The following is a 17480-nucleotide window of genomic DNA, read 5'->3' on the forward strand; positions in this document are numbered from 1 at the left end:
AAGGTGTTTATTCACCAGAAACATAAACGTCCAGGACACTTGCTGGTAACAAGGAATAATAACAAAAAACCAGGCAAGGAGATTCCAGGAATAGCCCCAACCAGTGCTGAATGATGCTGTGCACTTGGCAGTCGAGTCACTCCAGATCTTGGGTCCGCTGTAAGGACAAAGTTCCTGGCAGTCTTCAGTCACTAGGAGTTGTGACCTATACCTGGTTGAGGGAAAATAACAGTGGGCACTGATCACCCTGGGAGACCTCCTTTTAAATGCCTGCTGACCAATCCCAGGGTGCCAAGTGTCCACTACCATAGGTGAACAAATTGCCCTGCACCTGAGTACAAGGCCTAAGGCAATCACAAGTTGATTAACCCATGGCTGGCTCCCTAATCCACTTTGCTCTTGTGAGTCAGTATAATATGCGCCACTGGTCGACGAAGTGCATAAGAAGCGCGTACTCGCGACCGTGTATCCCTTTGCGAACCTGCCCTCATGCGTACGCACGGACGCATGATTGACTCAGCGCGAGTATGCGAGCGCGTGGACCCAGATGCGGAAATGGAAGTCGCCGGAGACAACCCTGGCCGCGGCGTCTTGTCACTCGCCTGGCCACTCTGTCCCCGGGACTCCGACGGTCCTCCCCTCCGATGTCCACGCGAACGCATCTCCGCACTGGCTCGCAAAGGGGTCAGCGCTGGTGCATCAGAGACACGCATAACCTGTCCCGCAACTCCACGAGGACCCCTCTTGGCTCCCCTGGAGTGTAGAGTTGAGCGAACACCTGGATGTTCGGGTTCGAGAAGTTCGGCCGAACATCCCGGAAATGTTCGGGTTCGGGATCCGAACCCGATCCGAACTTCGTCCCGAACCCGAACCCCATTGAAGTCAATGGGGACCCGAACTTTTCGGCACTAAAACGGCTGTAAAACAGCCCAGGAAAGGGCTAGAGGGCTGCAAAAGGCAGCAACATGTAGGTAAATCCCCTGCAAACAAATGTGGATAGGGAAATTAATTAAAATAAAAATTAAATAAATAAAAATTAACCAAAATCAATTGGAGAGAGGTTCCATAGCAGAGAATCTGGCTTCCCGTCACCCACCACTGGAACAGTCCATTCTCAGATATTTAGGCCCCGGCACCCAGGCAGAGGAGAGAGGTCCCGTAACAGACAATCTGGCTTCATGTCAGCAGAGAATCAGTCTTCATGTCATAGCAGAGAATCAGGCTTCACGTCACCCACCACTGTAATAGTCCATTTTCATAAATTTAGGCCCAGCACCCAGGCAGAGGAGAGAGGTCCCGTAACAGACAATCTGGCTTCATGTCAGCAGAGAATCAGTCTTCATATCATAGCAGAGAATCTGGCTTCCCGTTACCCACCACTGGAACAGTCCATTCTCAGATATTTAGGCCCCGGCACCCAGGCAGAGGAGAGAGGTCCCGTAACAGACAATCTGGCTTCATGTCAGCAGAGAATCAGTCTTCATATCATAGCAGAGAATCAGGCTTCACGTCAGCCACCACTGCAACAGTCCATTGTCATAAATTCAGGCCCAGCACCCAGGCAGAGGAGAGAGGTCCCGTAACAGACAATCTGGCTTCATGTCAGCAGAGAATCAGTCTGCATGTCATAGCAGAGAATGAGGCTTCACGTCACCCACCACTGCAACAGTCCATTTTCATAAATTTAGGCCCAGCACCCAGGCAGAGGAGAGAGGTCCCGTAACAGAGGATCTGGCTTCATGTCACCAGAGAATCAGTCTGCATGTCATAGCAGAGAATCAGGCTTCACGTCACCCACCACTGCAACAGTCCATTTTCATAAATTTAGGCCCAGCACCCAGGCAGAGGAGAGAGGTCCCGTAACAGAGGATCTGGCTTCATGTCACCAGAGAATCAGTCTGCATGTCATAGCAGAGAATGAGGCTTCACGTCAGCCACCACTGCAACAATCCATTGGCATATATTTAGGCCTAGCACACAGGCAGAGGAGAGGTTCATTCAACTTTGGGTAGCCTTGCAATATAATGGTAAAATGAAAATAAAAATAGGATTGAATGAGGAAGTGCCCTGGAGTCCAATAATATATGGTTATGGGGAGGTAGTTAATGTCTAATCTGGACAAGGGACGGACAGGTCCTGTGGGATCCATGCCTGGTTCATTTTTATGAACGTCAGCTTGTCCACATTGGCTGTAGACAGGCGGCTGCGTTTGTCTGTAATGACGCCCCCTGCCGTGCTGAATACACGTTCAGACAAAACGCTGGCTGCCGGGCAGGCCAGCACCTCCAAGGCATAAAAGGCTAGCTCTGGCCACGTGGACAATTTAGAGACCCAGAAGTTGAATGGGGCCGAACCATCAGTCAGTACGTGGAGGGGTGTGCACACGTACTGTTCCACCATGTTAGTGAAATGTTGCCTCCTGCTAACACGTTGCGTATCAGGTGGTGGTGCAGTTAGCTGTGGCGTGTTGACAAAAGTTTTCCACATCTCTGCCATGCTAACCCTGCCCTCAGAGGAGCTGGCCGTGACACAGCTGCCTTGGCGACCTCTTGCTCCTCCTCTGCCTTGGCCTTGGGCTTCCACTTGTTCCCCTGTGACATTTGGGAATGCTCTCAGTAGCGCGTCTACCAACGTGCGCTTGTACTCGCGCATCTTCCTATCACGCTCCAGTGCAGGAAGTAAGGTGGGCACATTGTCTTTGTAGCGTGGATCCAGCAGGGTGGCAACCCAGTAGTCCGCACAGGTTAAAATGTGGGCAACTCTGCTGTCGTTGCGCAGGCACTGCAGCATGTAGTCGCTCATGTGTGCCAGGCTGCCCAGGGGTAAGGACAAGCTGTCCTCTGTGGGAGGCGTATCGTCATCGTCCTGCCTTTCCCCCCAGCCACGCACCAGTGATGGACCCGAGCTGCGTTGGGTGCCACCCCGCTGTGACCATGCTTCATCCTCATCCTCCTCCACCTCATCCTCATCCTCGTCCTCCTCGTCCTCCAGTAGTGGGCCCTGGCTGGCCACATTTGTACCTGGCCTCTGCTGTTGCCAAAAACCTCCCTCTGAGTCACTTCGAAGAGACTGGCCTGAAAGTGCTAAAAATGACCCCTCTTCCTCCTCCTCCTCCTCCTCCTCCTCCTGGGCCACCTCCTCTTCCATCATCGCCCTAAGTGTTTTCTCAAGGAGACATAGAAGTGGTATTGTAACGCTGATAACGGTGTCATCGCCACTGGCCATGTTGGTGGAGTACTCGAAACAGCGCAACAGGGCACACAGGTCTCGCATGGAGGCCCAGTCATTGGTGGTGAAGTGGTGCTGTTCTGTAGTGCGACTGACCCGTGCGTGCTGCAGCTGAAACTCCACTATGGCCTGCTGCTGCTCGCACAGTCTGTCCAGCATGTGCAAGGTGGAGTTCCACCTGGTGGGCACGTCGCATATGAGGCGGTGAGCGGGAAGGCCGAAGTTACGCTGTAGCGCAGACAGGCGAGCAGCGGCAGGATGTGAACGCCGGAAGCGCGAACAGACGGCCCGCACTTTATGCAGCAGCTCTGACATGTCGGGGTAGTTGTGAATGAACTTCTGCACCACCAAATTCAGCACATGCGCCAAGCAAGGGATGTGCGTCAAATTGGCTAGTCCCAGAGCTGCAACGAGATTTCGCCCATTATCACACACCACCAGGCCGGGCTTGAGGCTCACCGGCAGCAACCACTCGTCGGTCTGTTGTTCAATACCCCGCCACAACTCCTGTGCGGTGTGGGGCCTGTCCCCCAAACATATGAGTTTCAGAATGGCCTGCTGACGTTTACCCCGGGCTGTGCTGAAGTTGGTGGTGAAGGTGTGTGGCTGACTGGATGAGCAGGTGGAAGAAGAGGAGGAGGAAGCCGAGAAGGAGGAGGTGGCAACAGGAGGCAAAGAATGTTGCCCTGCGATCCTTGGCGGCGGCAGGACGTGCGCCAAACAGCTCTCCGCCTGGGGCCCAGCTGCCACTACATTTACCCAGTGTGCAGTTAGGGAGATATAGCGTCCCTGGCCGTGCTTACTGGTCCACGTATCTGTGGTTAGGTGGACCTTGCTACAGATGGCGTTGCGCAGTGCACACTTGATTTTATCGGATACTTGGTTGTGCAGGGAAGGCACGGCTCTCTTGGAGAAGTAGTGCCGGCTGGGAACAACATACTGTGGGACAGCAAGCGACATGAGCTGTTTGAAGCTGTCTGTGTCCACCAGCCTAAATGACAGCATTTCATAGGCCAGTAGTTTAGAAATGCTGGCATTCAGGGCCAGGGATCGAGGGTGGCTAGGTGGGAATTTACGCTTTCTATCAAATGTTTGTGAGATGGAGAGCTGAACGCTGGCGTGTGACATGGTTGAGACGCTTGGTGACGGAGGTGGTGGTGGTGGTGTTGGTGGTACATCCCCTGTTTGCTGGGCGGCAGGTGCCAACGTTCCTCCAGAGGCGGAGGAAGAGGCCGAGGCGGCAGCAGCAGAATAGGCCGAGGCGGCAGCAGCAGAAGAGGTAGCAGGGGGAGCCTGAGTGACTTCCTTGGTTTTAAGGTGTTTACTCCACTGCAGTTCATGCTTTGCATGCAGGTGCCTGGTCATGCAGGTTGTGCTCAGGTTCAGAACGTTAATGCCTCGCTTCAGGCTCTGATGGCACAGCGTGCAAACCACTCGGGTCTTGTCGTCAGCACATTGTTTGAAGAAGTGCCATGCCAGGGAACTCCTTGAAGCTGCCTTTGGGGTGCTCGGTCCCAGATGGCGGCGGTCAGTAGCAGGCGGAGTCTCTTGGCGGCGGGTGTTCTGCTTTTGCCCACTGCTCCCTCTTTTGCTACGCTGTTGGCTCGGTCTCACCACTGCCTCTTCCTCCGAACTGTGAAAGTCAGTGGCACGACCTTCATTCCATGTGGGGTCTAGGACCTCATCGTCCCCTGCATCGTCTTCCACCCAGTCTTGATCCCTGACCTCCTGTTCAGTCTGCACACTGCAGAAAGACGCAGCAGTTGGCACCTGTGTTTCGTCATCATCAGAGACATGCTGAGGTGGTATTCCCATGTCCTCATCATCAGGAAACATAAGTGGTTGTGCGTCAGTGCATTCTATGTCTTTCACCGCTGGGGAAGGGCTAGGTGGATGCCCTTGGGAAACCCTGCCAGCGGAGTCTTCAAACAGCATAAGAGACTGCTGCATAACTTGAGGCTGAGACAGTTTCCCTGGTATGCATGGGGGTGATGTGACAGACTGATGGGGTTGGTTTTCAGGCGCCATCTGTGCGCTTTCTGCAGAAGACTGGGTGGGAGATAATGTGAACGTGCTGGATCCACTGTCGGCCACCCAATTGACTAATGCCTGTACCTGCTCAGGCCTTACCATCCTTAGAACGGCATTGGGCCCCACCATATATCGCTGTAAATTCTGGCGGCTACTGGGACCTGAGGTAGTTGGTACACTAGGACGTGTGGATGTGGCAGAACGGCCACGTCCTCTCCCAGCACCAGAGGGTCCACTAACACCACCACGACCATGTCCACGTCCGCGTCCCTTACTAGATGTTTTTCTCATTGTTATGGTTCACCACAACAACAAATATATTATTTGGCCCAATGTATTGTATTCAAATTCAGCGGGATATAAATTTGAGGCCTAGTATTTAGGCGCTGGGTGACCGGTATGGATTTAGTGACAGAATTAGACTTGGAAATGCACAGAAGCGTGTGTGTGAAGTTATTCTGAATGACCCAATGTGCACCTTGAATATTATATACCCTTTTTGGGATAGATTTCAAATAGCTCTGATATAGCAGGAACCACTAAATTATGAAATTGCTAAATTGGGAATTGTACTTCAACCCAGAACAAAAAATGTGCTTTGACGGGCACTAAATAACTTTCCCAGCTACAACAGGACAGCGGTAACGAGAGATTTAGAGGGATTTAAATTTGAGGCCTAGTATTTAGGCGCTGGGTCACCGGTATGGATTTAGTGACAGAATTAGACTTGGAAATGCACAGAAGCGTGTGTGTGAAGTTATTCTGAATGACCCTATGTGCACCTTCAATATTATATACCCTTTTAGGGATAGATTTCAAATAGCTCTGATATAGCAGAAACCACTAAATTATGAAATTGCTAAATTGGGAATTGTACTTCAACCCAGAACAAAAAATGTGCTTTGACGGACACTAAATATCTTGCCCAGCAACAACAGTACAGCGGTAACGAGAGATTTAGAGGGATTTAAATTTGAGGCCTAGTATTTAGGCGCTGGGTGACAGGTATGGGTTTAGTGACAGAATTAGACTTGGAAATACACAGTAGCGGGTGTGTGTGAAGTTATTCTGAATGACCCAATGTGCACCTTCAATATTATATACCCTTTTAGGGATAGATTCCAAATAGCTCTGATATAGCAGGAACCACTAAATTATGAAATTGCTAAATTGGGAATTGTACTTCAACCCAGAACAAAAAATGTGCTTTGACGGACACTAAATATCTTGCCCAGCAACAACAGTACAGCGGTAACGAGAGATTTAGAGGGATTTAAATTTGAGGCCTAGTATTTAGGCGCTGGGTGACAGGTATGGGTTTAGTGACAGAATTAGACTTGGAAATACACAGTAGCGGGTGTGTGTGAAGTTATTCTGAATGACCCAATGTGCACCTTCAATATTATATACCCTTTTTGGGATAGATTTCAAATAGCTCTGATATAGCAGGAACCACTAAATTATGAAATTGCTAAATTGGGAATTGTATTTCAACCCAGAACAAGAAATGTGCTTGAACGGACACTAAATAACTCGCCCAGCTACAGCACTAGGGACAGATTTAGCTGGATATAAATTTGAGGCCTAGTATTTAGGCGCTGGGTGACCGGTATGGATTTAGTGACAGAATTAGACTGGGATATGGCCAAAAAATAAACAGACTATTGCTGGTTAAATGCACTTGGTGTGACAGCTTCACCCTGATGTAGGCTTTAGCCAAAAAACAACCACACCATTGAGGGTTAAATGCACTTGGTGACAGGCGCAGCTTGCCCCTGATTTTGTATATGGCCAAAAAATGAACAGACTATTGCTGGTTAAATGCACTTGGTGTGACAGCTTCACCCTGATGTAGGCTTTAGCCAAAAAACAACCACACCATTGAGGGTTAAATGCACTTGGTGACAGGCGCAGCTTGCCCCTGATTTTGTATATGGCCAAAAAATGAACAGACTATTGCTGGTTAAATGCACTTGGTGTCACAGCTTCACCCTGATGTAGGCTTTAGCCAAAAAACAACCACACCATTGAGGGTTAAATGCACTTGGTGACAGGCGCAGCTTGCCCCTGATTTTGTATATGGCCAAAAAATGAACAGACTATTGCTGGTTAAATGCACTTGGTGTGACAGCTTCACCCTGATGTAGGCTTTAGCCAAAAAACAACCACACCATTGAGGGTTAAATGCACTTGGTCGCAGCTTGTGCTGGCGCACCACAAGACACAAAATGGCCGCCGATCACCCCAGAAAAATGAGACTGACAAACGGTCTGTGCAGCCTAAAAACAGTGAGCAATTGAGGATCAGCAGCTCAATGATCCACAGCTGCAGATCGATCAGTTAATCAAGTCCTTTGGAGGAGTTAATCTGCCTAATCTCGCCCTACTGTCGCAGCCGCAACCTCTCCCTACGCTAATCAGAGCAGAGTGACGGGCGGCGCTATGTGACTCCAGCTTAAATAGAGGCTGGGTCACATGGTGCTCTGGCCAATCACAGCCATGCCAATAGTAGGCATGGCTGTGATGGCCTCTTGGGGCAAGTAGTATGACGCTTGTTGATTGGCTGCTTTGCAGCCTTTCAAAAAGCGCCAAGAAAGCGTCACAAAAGCGCCAAGAAAGCGACGAACACCGAACCCGAACCCGGACTTTTACGAAAATGTCCGGGTTCGGGTCCGTGTCACGGACACCCCAAAATTCGGTACGAACCCGAACTATACAGTTCGAGTTCGCTCATCCCTACTGGAGTGCAAAGCAGGTGAGGATCTTACATTACCCCCCCCTCGAGGAGGCGGCTCTGAAGACTCCAAGCAAGCTTTCCCCGGATTATCCCGGTGAAAGGCTGCCACCAACTCATCCGCATGCACCTGGCGAGCAGGTATCCAACATCTCTCCTCTGGACCAAAACCCTTCCAGTCCACCAAGTATTGAAGAGACCTTTGGACAAAACGAGAGTCCAAAATTCTGTTTACTTCGAACTCCGGTACCCCTTGGACCTCCAGCGGGGATGGGGTCTGAATGAAGGGAGCGGAGTCGGCTGCCGATTTGAGAAGTGAAACATGAAAGGTGTTCACTCCTCGGATCGACGGTGGAAGAGCAACCTTGTACGTAACTCGGTTGATCTTTTGTGTCACTGGGTATGGGCCAATGAATCGAGGACCCAACTTGGAAGATGGCTGACGCAGCGGAATGTTCCAGGTGGAGACCCACACCTGATCTCCCACCTTAAACTTTTGCTCTACGGTGCGATGACGATCAGCAAATTTCTTCTGTTGCGCCACCGCACTGCGGAGATTCCGCTGGGCCGACGACCAAATGGGACGCCTATCCTTGAACCACTGATCCACCACCGGTGAGTCAGTGGAGGGTCCGGCCAAAGAAGAGAGTCTTGGATCCCTGCCCCCCACGCACATGAACGGAGACATCTTAGTGGAAGCATGCTCAGAGTTATTATAAGCCACCTCCGCAAAGGGTAGATACGCTGCCCATTCCTCCTGGCAGTCTGACACGAAGCACCGGAGATATTGCTCCAGGGTCTGGTTAGTCCTTTCCGTCTGACCGTTGGTCTCTGGGTGAAAACCAGAAGAAAAAGACAAATTAATACCCAATCGGGAGCAGAAAGAACGCCAGAAGCGGGAGATGAATTGCACTCCTCTGTCTGAAACAATGTCATCCGGCGCTCCGTGTAATCGAAAGACATGATTCAAGAACAGATCTGCCAATTCTCTGGCCGAGGGCAATCCAGGGAGTGGGATAAAATGGGCCATTTTACTAAAACGGTCCACCACTACCCAGATTGCCGTACTTCCAGAGGACCTTGGCAAATCTGTGATGAAATCCATGGAAATGTGAGTCCATGGAGCCTGGGGAATAGGCAGTGGGAGTAAAGTCCCAGAAGGGGCAGACCGAGACGGTTTACATCTGGCGCAAACAGTACATGCCTGGATATAGGCCTTAACATCCACGGACATGTTGGGCCACCACACGTGATGTTTAACAAGGGCAAGTGTTTTTTTAACACCCAAATGCCCGGCAGACTTTGAGTCATGAAGCTGTCGGATGACCTCCAATCGAAGGTTAATGGGTACGAACCATCGACCCTTGGGTTTGTCAGGTGGACTCTCTGCCTGTGAGGGCTCAAGAAGAGAGGACAAATCCTCCATTACTTCGGCGGCCCCCAGGGCAGCAAGAAAACATTTAGTTGGGAGAATGGTTTCTGGCTCAGAGTCCAGGACGGAAGCAGCCTCAGGGAAGCAGCGGGACAGGGCATCTGCCTTCACGTTTTTGGAACCTGGTTTATAAGTGAGGCGGAAATTGAAGCGGGTGAAAAACAATGCCCACCTGGCTTGTCGGGAGTTGAGTCTTTTGGCACTCTCTAGATACTCCAAATTTTTGTGGTCAGTGTAAACCGTGATGGGATGTTCTGCACCCTCTAGCCAATGTCTCCACTCTTGAAAAGCCAATCTTACTCCCAGAAGCTCTCTATTGCCGATATCATAATTACACTCGGCTGGAGAGAGCTTCCGAGAGAAGAAGGCACAGGGATGTAACCTCTCGGGGTCCCCAGAATACTGTGAGAGAACTGCCCCTACACCGACCTCTGAGGCATCGACCTCGAGAACAAAAGGTCTGGAGGTGTCTGGATGAGTAAGAATTGGTGCCGTGCAAAAGGCCTGTTTCAGCGTCTCAAAGGCTCTGACTGCCTCTCTCGTCCACTTAGAAGGATTAGCTCCCTTCTTAGTGAGGTTGGTGAGAGGTACTACTATCGCAGAAAAATTCTTAATAAACTTGCGGTAGAAGTTGGCAAAGCCTAAGAAACGCTGCAACCCCTTAAGATTCTTAGGTTGAGGCCAATCCAAGACAGCAGAAAGTTTGGATGGGTCCATAGCCAATCCCTTTTCTGAGATAATGTACCCCAGGAAAGGCAACTCCTTCACCTCAAACAGACACTTCTCAAGTTTGGAAAACCTGACACACGTGTCTCCGATGAGAGACCAGATCCGAGGAGTAGATTAGTATGTCATCTAGATAGACAACAACACATCTATCCAAGAAATCTCTGAGAACATCGTTGATGAACTCCTGGAAGACCGCGGGAGCATTACAGAGACCGAAAGGCATCACGAGATACTCGTAATGCCCGTCTCTGGTATTAAATGCGGTCTTCCATTCGTCACCCTCTCTAATGCGAACTAAATTATAAGCACCCCTTAAATCGAGTGTGGTGAAGACTCGGGCCCCTGCCACCTGAGAAAACAGATCATCAATCAGAGGCAGTGGATACCGATTCTTCACCGTAATCCGATTAAGGGCACGATAATCGATGCAAGGTCTCAAGCCTCCATCCTTCTTCTCCACAAAGAAGAATCCAGCTCCAGCAGGGGAAGTGGATGGACGAATGAAATTCTTCTCAAGGTTCTCTTTAATATACTCCCGCTGAGCCTGAACCTCAGGCCCAGTGAGATTATAAAGATGCCCTCGTGGTGGCATGGTGCCTGGCAACAGGTCTATAGGACAATCATATGACCTGTGGGGAGGTAATACATCAGCCCCCTGAGGACTGAACACATCTCGGAAATTATGATACTGCTGTGGTAAAGTACTTAATACTTCCATGGAGGCTAGTGACAGGTCGGGACGAATGCACTTAGTAAGGCATTCCGTACTCCACTGACAGATAAGACCCGAGCGCCAGTCCACTACTGGATTATGGAGCCTTAACCAAGGGAGACCCAAAATCACGGGAGTGGATGGCATGTCAAGGACAAAAAGGCTTAAGGTCTCCCGATGATCAGCCCCCACCGTTACCTGTATTCCCGGAGTCATCCACACTGCACGACCATCTTGAAGAGGGGAACCATCAATCGCGGTCACTGACATGGTGGTTTTCGGCTGGATCAACGGGATGCCAAGTCGACGAACCAAGGTTGAGTCCACAAAATTCCCAGCGGCCCCAGAATCGATTAGTGCTGACAACTCATGGACCTTGTCTTGCCACCGTAAGGATATGGATACCATCACCCGGCTTGGAGGAGGGATAATAGCACCTAGGGGGTTCTCCTCTATGCCCCCTAGGTTCATTCGTTTCCCGCCGGCAGGAGGGGACAGGTTTTAACGAGGTGTCCAGACTTCCCGCAAAATAGGCACAGGCCTTTCTGTTGGCGACGAGCTCGTTCTGCCTGTGTGAGATGGGAGGATCCAACCTCCATTGGCTCTTCGGTCGATTTTAGAGGCCCTGGATATGGTCGAGAGGATGAAAACCGAGACGACCGTTCCACTCGCCTCTCACGGATTCGCCTGTCGGCATCGATTGCCTGAGAGATTGCCATTTCCAACGAGAAGGGGGTAGGCAAGGCCAAAAGAAGATCCTGGACCGTATCCGAAAGTCCCAAACGGAAGCGATGGCGTAGGGCTGCGTCGCCCCAGGTGGTGAAAGCTGCCCATCGCCTGAATTCTGCAGCGTATTCTTCAGCTGGGCGGCGGCCTTGTTGAATATGCTCAAGATTGGTCTCTGCGGTGCGAGTACGATCCGGGTCATCGTAAATCACAGCCATAGCCTCGAAGAAGGCATCCACTGACGAAAAAGCTGTATGGTCTTGAGGCAAGTTAAATGCCCAACGTTGGGGGTCTCCACGTAGCAGTGACATTACAATCCCAATTCTCTGCCTGAGAGTGCCAGAAGCCATCGGTCGTAACTGGAAATAAAGGAGACAGGAGTCCCTGAAGTTTAAGAACTCCTGTCGCTCTCCTGTGAAGGAGTCAGGCAGAGGGATCTTAGGTTCTGTTTGATGCCTTGCGATAGTGACGGGTAGTGCTGAGGCTCCCTGGATAAGCTGCTGAACCTCCTCCATCACAGTTGTCAGTTGCTCTTGGATTTGCGCTGCAGCGGCTGCTGGTATATTTGGGCGTCGTTGGAACAGCAGGTTAACGGCTCCCATTAATTCATTCAGCTGCTGCTGGATCTTGTCCATGGCAACTGTTAGTTGGGCCCACTGTTCTGTAATGCAAGGCACCAACAAACAGACCAGTGATGAAAGCAAAAAGGTGTTTATTCACCAGAAACATAAACGTCCAGGACACTTGCTGGTAACAAGGAATAATAACAAAAAACCAGGCAAGGAGATTCCAGGAATAGTCCCAACCAGTGCTGAATGATGCTGTGCACTTGGCAGTCGAGTCACTCCAGATCTTGGGTCCGCTGTAAGGACAAAGTTCCTGGCAGTCTTCAGTCACTAGGAGTTGTGACCTATACCTGGTTGAGGGAAAATAACAGTGGGCACTGATCACCCTGGGAGACCTCCTTTTAAATGCCTGCTGACCAATCCCAGGGTGCCAAGTGTCCACTACCATAGGTGAACAAATTGCCCTGCACCTGAGTACAAGGCCTAAGGCAATCACAAGTTGATTAACCCATGGCTGGCTCCCTAATCCACTTTGCTCTTGTGAGTCAGTATAATATGCGCCACTGGTCGACGAAGTGCATAAGAAGCGCGTACTCGCGACCGTGTATCCCTTTGCGAACCTGCCCTCATGCGTACGCACGGACGCATGATTGACTCAGCGCGAGTATGCGAGCGCGTGGACCCAGATGCGGAAACGGAAGTCGCCGGAGACAACCCTGGCCGCGGCGTCTTGTCACTCGCCTGGCCACTCTGTCCCCGGGACTCCGACGGTCCTCCCCTCCGATGTCCACGCGAACGCATCTCCGCACTGGCTCGCAAAGGGGTCAGCGCTGGTGCATCAGAGACACGCATAACCTGTCCCGCAACTCCACGAGGACCCCTCTTGGCTCCCCTGGAGTGCAAAGCAGGTGAGGATCTTACACCAACATTGTACATTAGATCGAGGAATGTAGATAAAGACGCGGCACTCACCACAGGTCTGCTCTAAATAGCTTTATTGCAGTTCAACTTGCATGCTGCGCAGGCGGGGGAGCGGGATGGCCACGATGTGCACCAGCGGTAATTAGAGGCTATAAAGCTGAATGCTAAACTGTGCAGGTTAACATGTAGTGGTTAATGTCCTTGCCTTTAATATACAACGTTGGGAGTTCAAATCCTGGCAGGAACATTTTTTTATATATATACAGTACAGACCAAAAGTTTGGACACACCTTCTCATTCAAAGAGTTTTCTTTATTTTCATGACTATGAAAATTGTAGATTCACACTGAAGGCATCAAAACTATGAATTAAGACATGTGGAATTATATACATAACAAAAAAGTGTGAAACAACTGAAAATATGTCATATTCTAGGTTCTTCAAAGTAGCCACCTTTTGCTTTGATTACTGCTTTGCACACTCTTGGCATTCTCTTGATGAGCTTCAAGAGGTAGTCACCTGAAATGGTCTTCCAACAGTCTTGAAGGAGGTCCCAGAGATGCTTAGCACTTGTTGGCCCTTTTGCCTTCACTCTGCGGTCCAGCTCACCCCAAACAATCTCGATTGGGTTCAGGTCCGGTGACTGTGGAGGCCAGGTCATCTGGCGCAGCACCCCATCACTCTCCTTCATGGTCAAATAGCCCTTACACAGCCTGGAGGTGTGTTTGGGGTCATTGTCCTGTTGAAAAATAAATGATAGTCCAACTAAACGCAAACCGGATGGAATAGCATGTCGCTGCAAGATGCTGTGGTAGCCATGCTGGTTCAGTATGCCTTCAATTTTGAATAAATCCCCAACAGTGTCACCAGCAAAGCACCATCACACCTCCTCCTTCATGCTTCACAGTGGGAACCAGGCATGTAGAGTCCATCCGTTCACCTTTTCTGCGTTGCACAAAGACACGGTGGTTGGAACCAAAGATCTCAAATTTTGACTCATCAGACCAAAGCACAGATTTCCACTGGTCTAATGTCCATTCCTTGTGTTCTTTAGCCCAAACAAGTCTCTTCTGCTTGTTGCCTGTCCTTAGCAGTGGTTTCCTAGCAGATATTCTACCATGAAGGCCTGATTCACACATTCTCCTCTTAACAGTTGTTCTAGAGACGTGTCTGCTGCTAGAACTCTGTGTGGCATTGACCTGGTCTCTAATCTGAGCTGCTGTTAACCTGCGATTTCTGAGGCTGGTGACTCGGATGAACTTATCCTCCGCAGCAGAGGTGACTCTTGGTCTTCCTTTCCTGGGGCGGTCCGCATGTGAGCCAGTTTCTTTGTAGCGCTTGATGGTTTTTGTAACTGCACTTGGGCACACTTTCAAAGTTTTCCCAATTTTTCGGACTGACTGAGCTTCATTTCTTAAAGTAATGATGGCCACTCGTTTTTCTTTACTTAGCTGCTTTTTTCTTGCCATAATACAAATTCTAACAGTCTATTCAGTAGGACTATCAGCTGTGTATCCACCTGACTTCTCCACAACGCAACTAATGGTCCCAACCCCATTTATAAGGCAAGAAATCCCACTTAGTAAACCTGACAGGGCACAACTGTGAAGTGAAAACCATTTCAGGTGACTACCTCTTGAAGCTCATCATGAGAATGCCAAGAGTGTGCAAAGCAGTAATCAAAGCAAAAGGTGGCTACTTTGAAGAACCTAGAATATGACATATGTTCAGTTGTTTCACACTTTTTTGTTAAGTATATAATTCCACATGTGTTAATTCATAGTTTTGATGCCTTCAGTGTGAATCTACAATTTTCATAATCATGAAAATAAAGAAAACTCTTTGAATGAGAAGGTGTGTCCAAACTTTTGGTCTGTACTGTATATATATATATATATATATATATATATATGTATAAAAGTTTTTAGCCATAATATATTTACATATATAATTATATATTTAAAATATATAATATATTATAATAAATGCAAATATATTTGAGCTAAAAACATCAGTAGTAGTTTCCCACATATTATGCATTCATGTATATCAGAAGTATGATTTTATATATATATATATATATATATATATATTTAATTTTCTGTAATTACACATTTATTTTGTGCCATCCATTTTTTACCATTACAAAAAAATATATAAAATATATCAATGTAGTCTCTATTTCTGAAATGTTTATGCCAGGATTCAAACTCCCAACCTTGTATGTTAGAGGAAAGGACCTGTAATTTAGCATCTATTTCTGAAAAGTTTCTACTGGTATTTGAACTACCAACCCTTTGTACAATAGAGGCAAGGACCTTATCCACTCAGCTATAAAGCTGGATGCTAAACTGTGTCAGAAAAACCTCATACTAGTTTCTGATGTAGTGAGTATTCCTGTTCAGCAGAAGACTTATTTTATATTTCTGCGCAGGTTAACATGTAGCTCTAGAGTGTAGTGGTTAACTCCTTGCCTCTAAAGGTTGGGAGTGCAAATCCTTACAGAAACATTTCAGAAATAGAGATGAAATTTATATATATATATATATATATATAAAATCATACTTCTGATATACATGAATGCATAATATGTGGGAAACTACTACTGATGTTTTTAGCCATAATATATTTACATATATTATAATATATTATATATTCTAAATATATAATAATATATGTAAATATATTATGGCTAAAAATATATATAAATGTTTCTGCCAGGATTCAAACTCCCAACCTTGTACATTAGAGGCAAGGATCTTAACCACTACACTAGAGATCAACATGTTAACCTGCGCAGAAATATAAAATAAGTCTTCTGCTGAATAGGAATACTCATTACATCAGAAACTACTATGAGCTTTTTCGGACACAGTTTAGCATCCAGCTTTATAGCTGAGTGGATAAGGTCCTTGCCTCTATTGTACAAGGGGTTGGTAGTTCAAATACCAGCATAAACTTTTAAGAAATAGATGCTAAATTACATTTAAATACACTGACTCGAGCACACGCTGTGTTTGGCCGAGCATGCTAGATCAACATATTTCCATTTTTCACCATAATATGATCTAAAGAATTAATTCAATAGAAAAACATTAGCCTGGAAACGTCTGCAGAAATACTTATGAATCTCCTAGTCTCAACAACATAAAATCACAGTAAAAAAAAAAAAAAGACTATGTTTAACAGAAGCTATCACACAAACAACCCATCTTCACAACTGGACATGTGCATGTTATCTGGAAGCAAGGAAGATTCATTAGACCCTCTGAATCTTGGAACAGGTCTATGTCATGCTTAGTATTTTTGTAATTTAATAAATCTTCCGCTGGCTTCGTACAATTCATGAGGGCTGAATGTCATTACACTGGCGTGGTAATAAAAAACACTGTAACTAAGAGGAGTGTGCCAAACTCATTGGCACTGCATCACTGCAGAAACTTTGTTTGCTTGCTGCTGCTCCTGGCAACCCATACAGCTGTCAAACATAGCTTCAGGCTGTCTGACTCCCTTGAGAGAATTTATACGTTTTTCAACTTCCTTTCCTTATTAGGAGGCAGGAATCTGTGACACCTATTAGAACAAGTATGCATAAAGGGTAATGACTATACAATTTATGAGAGGTCTGTTCTTCTTCAAGTCAGCCATCAAATGCAGACTACATAGCACATGGGACTGGCTGGAGCTCTGTGGCTTGAATGGTCAGCTCGTCTCTATGGATGAACCACAACTCATTGCAGTACCTTAGATGCTGAGTTTTACAACTTGCATTAGACAGGAATCACGGAGTAAAACCAATTTTCTGCTGGAGTGGCACTCATAAGTACAGTATGTTGGTGAAAAAAAATATGCACAATATAAAATTTACTGTATGCATCTTATATTCTATATGCCTTCCATATACAGTATGTGCATACACGACAAAGAAAGTAATACATCATATGGCAAAGCAATGCTGTTTATGGGGTTGTCTGACTTCAGCAAATGGCATTTGTCATGTAGACAAAGTTAATCCAAGGCACTTACTAAGTATTGCTTCCTTAGCTGGCCTGATTCATTCTTCCATCACAGCACGTTTTCCAGGGTTTACCTCCAGGACAGGAGCTGCTGTGCATGCATGCCTATGTGCACTTGGCCACCAGAGAGACCGATGCTTTTTCCTATAGTGTGCAAGCACGGCCACCGCTGATGAATTACAGGGTGGTCATAACCCCTGGAAACGAGCAGTGTATAATGTGATGGAAAAATTAATCAAGTCAGCAAAGGAGGCAATATGGACAACCACAATACATTAGTAAGTGACTTGTACTAACTTTGTCTACATGATAAATGCCATTTGCTGAAGTGAGACAACCCCTCTAAGCCTCTTAGGCTACAAACAATAAATATAGAACAGATTTTG

The sequence above is a fragment of the Bufo gargarizans genome, chromosome 1, assembly GCF_014858855.1.
Source record: "Bufo gargarizans isolate SCDJY-AF-19 chromosome 1, ASM1485885v1, whole genome shotgun sequence".
Lineage (NCBI taxonomy): Eukaryota > Metazoa > Chordata > Amphibia > Anura > Bufonidae > Bufo > Bufo gargarizans.